We start from the raw sequence: 8,385 nt of genomic DNA, 5'->3' as shown, positions 1-8,385 counted from the left end.
ATTGTACTGTCCCAAATTCATTGTACTGTGACCACTGTCGTGTGCCTACTGTGCTAATCTCTGAGCACTGTCCTGTCCAGTGACCAATATCCTGTCCTGTATAACTTCTCCAGTAGTCACTGACCTATGACCACAGTCAAGTACTGTGACCACTATCCTGTCATGTCCTGTGACAACTGGCCTGTCCTTTATTTACTCTCCTGAATTCACTGTCCTGTGACTACTTTTGTTTCCTGTGACCACTGTCCAGGGGATACTGTCCTGTATTCACAGTTCTTTGACCATTGTCCTGTCCAGTCTCCACACTCCTGTCCCATAACCAAGTCTAGTCCAGAGAGCACTGTCTAGTCCTGTAACCACTGTCCTGTTCTGTGACCACTGTCATGTCCTGTCCTCTGATCAATGCTCTGTCATATCCTGTGACCACTGTCCTTTTGTGTGACCACTGTCCTGCCTTGTGACCACTGTCTTTATGGACTTGTGTTTTGTCCTGTGTCCATTGTCCTATCATTTAACCCCTGTCTTGTTCTGTAGTCACTCTCCTGTATTTACTGTTATGTAAACACTGTCTTGTCCTGTATCCACCAGTCTAGTCCAGAGAGCACTGTCTAGTCCTGTAACCACTGTCCTGTTCTGTGACCACTGTCATGTCCTGTCCTCTGACCAATGCCCTGTCATATCCTGTGACCACTGTCCTTTTGTGTGACCACTGTCCTGCCTTGTGACCACTGTCTTTATGGACTTGTGTTTTGTCCTGTGTCCATTGTCCTATCATTTAACCCCTGTCTTGTTCTGTAGTCACTCTCCTGTATTTACTGTTATGTAAACACTGTCTTGTCCTGTATCCACCGTCCTGTGCCCATTGTATTATCTTGTCTTGTATTTATTGTCCTGAAGTGTCTTATGACCAGAATCCTTTCATAGGACCACTATATTTTCTGTTGACTACAGTCCTCTATGTGATCAGTGTCCTACCCTGTGATCACTTTTATGTCCTGAAACCAAGATCTTGCCCTGTGACTATTGACATGTCCTATATTCACTATCCTACATTTATTGTCCTATGAACACTGTCCTTTCCTTTGTACACTGTCCTGTGTAGTCTCCCCTCCACCAGCCTGAAACCTGCTTGCTCAGGGGTGGAGCTTCCTGCTCATTCGTTCTGCCACGCCCACTGCTAGAACCTGCGGAGCCACACACGTGCACCTTTCTACTGGACCAGAGATTATTCGGCGGGAATCGGGTCCCCTCCCCCTTCCTTCATAACTAGTGTTGCAACAATAAAATTTGAGCCTTGATCAGAGTAACTGTCTTGGCTACATTCTTTTCTCTCACCACCTAGCCCCTCTTCTCTTCCAGGTTTCCAAAATGCCTTTCCAGGGTAGAACCCAGGTTGTGGTCTGCTGGCTGGACACAACAATTGGCGCCCAACGTGGGGCTGAGAAACGGCAAAGGATTTTTGGAAGAGATGCTGCTGGTTCGGAGCTCCAAAAAATAAAGGATAAAGGAAATTCATACCGGAGAAGGTATGGGCTAAGCTGAGACAGCGTTAAACCCGAGCGCTGGTTCACTTAGGTTCAGCAGTGAGGAGCTGGGTATCAGGCGGTAGGCCGTAGCTCTCCGAAGCTACATGAGGTGTGAGAAAAGAAAGGGTTTATTAAAAGGAATAGGCGGATTGCCCCAGTTAATAAAAAATGCATCATAAGGGAGGAAAATGTCCCAAAAAGCAGAGAGAAATTTCTCTCTGGGCCTTATAGCAGGAGTACTCTGTTCCCTTTTGTGTCTTGTCTAATGTCCGGTGCACCAATCTGTTCTCGTGTTCAATTCATGTATGTTCGTGTCCAGTCTGTATGAATGAATGTTCTATGTTTTGTGTTGGATAATAAAGATGGTATAAAAAACTTTATCTGCAAAGCCGAGAGCTGCCACGTGTTTCAGCCAGGAATCAGACACGTGGCGAGAGGGCCCCTGCTGGAAAAACTGTTCGTTTTAGGAAATAAGGGTGAGTACACAGCCTCTTAGTTTCAGAGTAAAAAAAAAGCTAATAAATGGTTCATGATTAATGTGTTTGACAATGGTAAAGAGTTTTTTATTTTATGATTGTAGCTACAAAAATTATTATTCTCTGATTGGTCTAAATGTAACTGCTTCATTTGGTTCTTTTTTATTGGTAATGTGCTCTGAGTGTTTTCACAATCAGCTCATAAGTTGTTGGTTAAGATTAATAATTGTTACATTGCTACAGATGGTTAGTGTTAAATTTAATAACTCAAGTTTAGAGTCCTTCCGACACGTGGCATAAAGCAGGCCAAGAGGCTGGGTCTCTAAAGATATTTCTAGTTTAGGTAATAATTAATGTGGTTCGAATCCTAAATAGTAAAATTTAAGATAAGATTTAAAGCAATGTCTTTTTATTAAAGCATTAAAGCTTGCTTTAATAGGTATTCATAGGTATTAATTGACATCCAAACTTCGTAATATAATAGTACTGCTTCTAATATTGATTTTAAAGATAATAAATTGTTTTAAACTTGGGTTTTGCTTTCCCAAGGTTATAGATATTATCCTAACCTTGCACAAAAAACTTAAAAATTATGGTTAAAACTGCCATTGTTCCATTAACTGCAGCTTGCAGTTTGATTTCAAATTTAAGATCTTTAATTCACCTGTATACTGTAATTAAGATAATTACAAGAGTAATAATCTTATGAGAGCGCTCATACAGCTCACTTCATACAAAACTGTGACAAAGTTATCTAGTTATGTTTGTGTTTGTGAATAGATTAGACAAACAGTTTGGTTATAGTTGCTGCCTGGCAGGAAACTGCAGTACGGGCAATTTTTTCACAACACTAAAGTTGTGAAGAACGTTTTAACTGTAAGTCATCTTAAGAAAGAGTATCAAAATTTAGAGGCGTAGACAGTTATATTGTTTCTCTAGAATCGGTCCTTATTACAGGAGGGCCAAGATGCTCAGATTAAAAAGTATTTTACGTTTGAGTCAATACATGGCTCTGGGCAGCCCCAGAGCGGCTTGTGGCCTTTCTTTTGTTTTGCAAACAGTGCCTGAGAAAAATTTTTCCCTGTGTTCAAGAGAAATTCTTTTTAACAGTGTTGCAGATCTATTCAGATGTTTAAAATAATGCTTAAATTCAAAGAGTTTTGCTTCTAGTGAACTGTAATCACTAGAAAATTCTGCCTCTAGGTACAATATCCTTTTATTACTTAGGGTTTTAGTTTACTACAAAAGTTTCTACAAAAAATAAAGCTTTTATAATTGTTATTAATTGGTAATTAAAAATTGGTTGTGTCCAAAACAATTCTTTGGCCAAAAAGAAAAACATTATTGTAAAGTCATTTTTCTCATCCTCCCAGCCGATCGTTGGCCCATGTGGGCCCAACTAAGCTTCTGTGGGGCGGAGTCTTAAGACACAGTTTCCCCTGTTCCAGCACAGATGATCTAGTTGAGTGCTGTAGATGTTGTTTTAAAATGCTGAACAATCAAACCTTAATTTGTATATTAATAGTCAATGCCATATCTCTGAGCTCGCAATTGCTTAAATTGTTCATCCCTCAGATACTATTAATTCTCAAATTTACAATTGCTTATGCATATTTCTAGTTAATAAATAAATAAATTATGCACATGTGACTCTTAATAACTTTGCAAGCCTTCTAGTTACAACTGCTCCTTAAGAAAATTGATTAAAAGTGCAATTAGTCACTGCCCCTTTACAGCCAAGTATTTAAAATATTTGGTCAACTAGTTATTAATTCAAAAGTTTAGGTATTGTAAAATTTTAAAACTTTAACTTCTTAAAAGACAAAAAAGAGAGAAATTGTATCTCCGTGCATACTATTTAGTGCATTCCCATGCACACTATTAAGGTCTTACCTTTATTTTCAAAATTTAATATTTTAATGTCAAAGAGTTTAATAAATGCTTTATAGTATCTTAAAGGGATCTACTTATTGGCTTATAGATTGATCCTAAAACAACTACCTTATTAAAAAAGGAAAAAACAGGTTTTCTCCACAGAACGCTGCAGAAGCATATTAGTAAATTCGTGTGACGAGCTGGTAGGTAAGTTGACTCATGTCCTGATTGAATTAACTAAAAAACTAAATTAAATTTATGTTTTAGATCCATCCTTACTTGTCATTTTTCCAGTTTAGACTAGCTTCTAGCCTTTTAACTTTATGGCAATAGTACATCAGAGACTGTATATTCAGACTTAGTAAAATTAGTCATTTAATAGAGTCATAATGATTTTTCTCCTTCATTGTGACCAGCCATTCTAACGCAATCTTAGACTAGTCTAATATTCAGTCCAATGTTAGAGATTCCTATATTCTAAATTATCTAGCAAAGTTAATTCAGAGCACATCCCCCACTTCCCCTAGATCCCTAACCTCAAAAGGATTTCTGGCCTTACAGCTAGTGGAAAAAGCTATTAAAGAGCAATTGGTCACTTAATACATTGGTAAAATAGAAGGACCCCCTGACTAACAAATGGAAGGGTCCAGATCCAGTTCTAATTTGGGGTAGGGGCTCAGTTTGTGTTTTTTCACGAGATGAAGATAGAGCGCGGTGACTGCCAGATGTCAGATGAACACAGATTCTAAATCTTCTAAAGTATCACCTTGAGGACTAAAATTCTTCTTTTGCTTAAAAGTCAGCTTGAGGACTCAGGCTCCGAAAAAAGCTACTCTCTGAGCCAGCTCCCCGACAGGAGGCCGGAGACTAGCCTCAGCTTTACAATTTGCATTTGAATAAAGTACCTAGACTTCCCCAAAAAAAGTTCTGCTTTCCTACTTTCTCACTGTCGAGATTTTGTCTTTCAAGTAGGTAAATAAACATTCTCGAGGCAGACCAGCGGATGTGCATCCCCACACCCCTAGAGCACACAGGTGGCTGCTGTTATCTCCTTTCCAAGGACATTTCCAGCAGGTGGCTTTCAGTCTGAGTTAAAAATTAGGTTTACCAAGAGGGCTAGAAAAGTAGATATTTCTATATTAATAAAGATTGGTTTTTATTTTGATAGACAGGCTTAGTCCCTTAGCTGACCTCTGCCTTTTCACCCTTGCTGTTACTGCAAGGTGTCCTTAGCTCAATAAGGCTGTAGAAAAAACAGGGATGAGGAGGAACGACTTCCAGCTCCTATTTTAGCCACAAATCGTGGTGTTACTAACGACATAATTCTTGCTTAGGCTTTGCTAAATCTGAGGTTGATAATTCTCCTTTAAGAGCTGCACAGCACTCAGAACTGTGCATACTGGTTTGTGATCGTACAAATTCAGTATGGGCATCGCTTGGTGCAGAATAACTGCAGGGGAAGGTCCAGCTTGACCATTTCTGAGTTTCCTGTGAGATAAACCCGGTTTGAAAGAGGTTGGTATCATATTTTGGTTAAAAATCAAAAATATTTTTCGGCTCTGCCTCACCTCCCCAAAAGATACCCAGAGCCACAGGTGTGGGTCTTATCAGTACCCATGGGAAGAATCGGGTCCATGTCCACCCAAGCCAAGGTTAAAAGCCCACTCATCTACGGATGAGAAAATCATTTGATCACCTCAGTTAAGCGTTGCCTTATTTAACTTAATTAATAGGGGGGAGAGAGATTGGAGACGTACTATTGAAAGGGCAAGCCCTTCACTGCCTCCCACCCAAATAAAAAAGCCAATTGGCCTTGTACTACAAGAGCCGGTCGAACTCCTTCTCCCTGTTTCCCACCTATCATCCAAAAATGCGGAGGAATATCAACTTAGTGTTATAGTGTATTTCACATTTGTTCAGTCAAACTTAGCCAGAGTTCCAACGCCCTACTTAAAATTCAACTAGAAAGTTACCTAGGAAGTACTAATTAGCATTATAAAGTCAGAGCCTACAGCTCCAGGCTTTTCAGTTAGTTGTTTACTAAGATAAAAAAGGACAGTCTTAAGCCAGATACAGTTTACCATAAAAAAGGTTAAGAAATCCCACGAAAGCAAGTTTTTTCTTTAGCCCTAGATTCCAAGCAGAACTATTGAGCATAGATAATTTTTCCCCCCTCAGGCCAGCTTTTTCTTTTTTTAAATTTTGTTATTAAAAGGGAGGAGATGTAGTCTCCCCTCCACCAGCCTGAAACCTGCTTGCTCAGGGGTGGAGCTTCCTGCTCATTCGTTCTGCCACGCCCACTGCTAGAACCTGCGGAGCCACACACGTGCACTTTTCTACTGGACCAGAGATTATTCGGCGGGAATCGGGTCCCCTCCCCCTTCCTTCATAACTAGTGTTGCAACAATAAAATTTGAGCCTTGATCAGAGTAACTGTCTTGGCTACATTCTTTTCTCTCGCCACCTAGCCCCTCTTCTCTTCCAGGTTTCCAAAATGCCTTTCCAGGCTAGAACCCAGGTTGTGGTCTGCTGGCCGGACACAACAGTCCTGTAACCACTGCCCTGCTTGGTCTCCCGACCACTGTCCTGTCTTGCATTCACTGATTTTATTCACTATCCTGTGATGACAGTCCTGTCCTGTAACCACTCTCCTGTGATCACTGTTCTATCCTGTCCTGTATTCTTTGTTCTGTACTGTCTTATGACCACAGTCTTGTCATGGGACCACTGTCCTGTCCAGTGAACTCAGTCCTGTCCTATTCTGGGTCTAATGCCCCATCCCATGAACACTGTCCTGTGAACACTGATCTGTATTCACTGTAGTGTCCTGTAACAACAATCCTGTCCTGTGAGCACTGTCCTGCCCTGTGATGAGTGTCCTGACCTGTGAACACTGTCTTTGTCCTAGGACCACTGTTCTGCCCTGATCTGTGACCACTGTCCTGTCTGACGATAACTATCTGTTCTGTAACTACTGCCATGTGTGAACAGAGTGTAGACAGCCTGACATGTGTGAACACACTGATTACAACCTGCTTTGTGTGATCATAATGAACAAACCTGCCATGTTGCCATACTGATGACTATCTGAAATGTGTGATCACACTGATGACAAACTGCCATGTGTGCCACACTGATGACACACTGCTATTTGCCACACTGTTAACACCCTGCCATGTGTGAATAGTTTGAGGACAATCTGACATGTATGCATGAACTGATGACAGCATTCTATGTGTGGCACACTGATGAACACCTGCCATGTGTGCCACACTGATGACAATGGGCCATGTGTAAATACATTGTTGACAACCTGTCATGTGTGAACTCACTGATGATACCCTATCATGTGTGAACACAATGATGACAACCTCACATGTGTGCCACACTAAGGACAATGGGCCATGTGTGATTACCCTGATTACAAACCATCATGTTTTCCACACTGATGGCAGCATGCCATGAATGAATACTCTGATAACAGCCATTTTTGAACACACTGTTGATAACCTTCCATGTGTGAACACACTGATATCAACCTGCCATGTAAGATAGCACTGTTGACAACCTGCCATGCATGATATCACTTATGAGAACCTGGAATGTGTGATCACACTGATGACAACCTGCCCTGTGAGCCACACTGAAGACAACCTGAGGGAGAGGGTGAATTTGCTGATGACAAACTACCACTGATGACATCTTGCATGGGTAAGCACACTCATGACAACCTGCCATGTGTGAACACACTGATATCAACCTGCCATGTGAGATAACACTGATGACAGAATGCCATGTATGATATAACCAAGGACAACCTGCCATGTGTAATCACACTGACGACAACCTGCACTGTGAGTGAGCCACACTGAAGACAACCTGCCATGGGTGATCACACTTACGGCAAACTTCCATGTGTGTGACACTGATGACAATTTGCATGTGTAAGCACACTCATGACAATCTGCCATGTGTGTGACAGTGACAACATCCTGCCATTGTGTCACACTGATGACAACCTGCCGTATGTGAACACACTAAAGACAACCTGCCATTTGTGCCACACTGATGACAACCTGCCATGTGTGAACACACTGATGAGAACCTGTTATGAGTGCCACAATGATGACAACCTGACATGTGTGAACACTCTGATGACAACCTGACACCTGGGCACAAACTGATTACCATCTGCCAAGTGTTCCATACTGATGACAACTTGCCATGTGTAAACACACTGAGGACAACCTGCCATTTGTACCACACTTAAGACAACCTGCCATGTGTGAACACAAGTTGACAACCTACCATGTGTGAACTCACTGATGACAAACTGCCATGTTATCAAACACTGATGACAATGTGCCATGTGTGAACATGCTGATGACAACCTGCCATGTGTGATCACACTGGTGACAACTTGTCATGTTTGAACACACTGATAACAACTTGCCATTTTGGACATACTGATGACAATCTGATATGGGTTGCATACTGATGACAACCTA

The 8,385-nt window shown here is 41.3% G+C and overlaps 1 long non-coding RNA gene across 1 annotated transcript; it reads left to right on the top strand.

Annotated features, from left to right (window-relative positions):
• The first annotated feature begins 1,484 nt into the window (after window positions 1-1,484).
• Gm35458 lies at window positions 1,485-7,588 on the top strand. Its single transcript, XR_386045.1, has 2 exons — window positions 1,485-1,526; window positions 6,786-7,588. It is a non-coding gene; the product is annotated as a predicted gene, 35458 (long non-coding RNA).
• Window positions 7,589-8,385: the final 797 nt, after the last annotated feature.

This window comes from Mus musculus, chromosome 18 (assembly GCF_000001635.26).
Source record: "Mus musculus strain C57BL/6J chromosome 18, GRCm38.p6 C57BL/6J".
In the NCBI taxonomy this organism is placed as follows: domain Eukaryota; kingdom Metazoa; phylum Chordata; class Mammalia; order Rodentia; family Muridae; genus Mus; species Mus musculus.
Note: the sequence above shows the minus strand (reverse complement) of the source record. Positions and strands in the feature narration are given on the sequence as shown.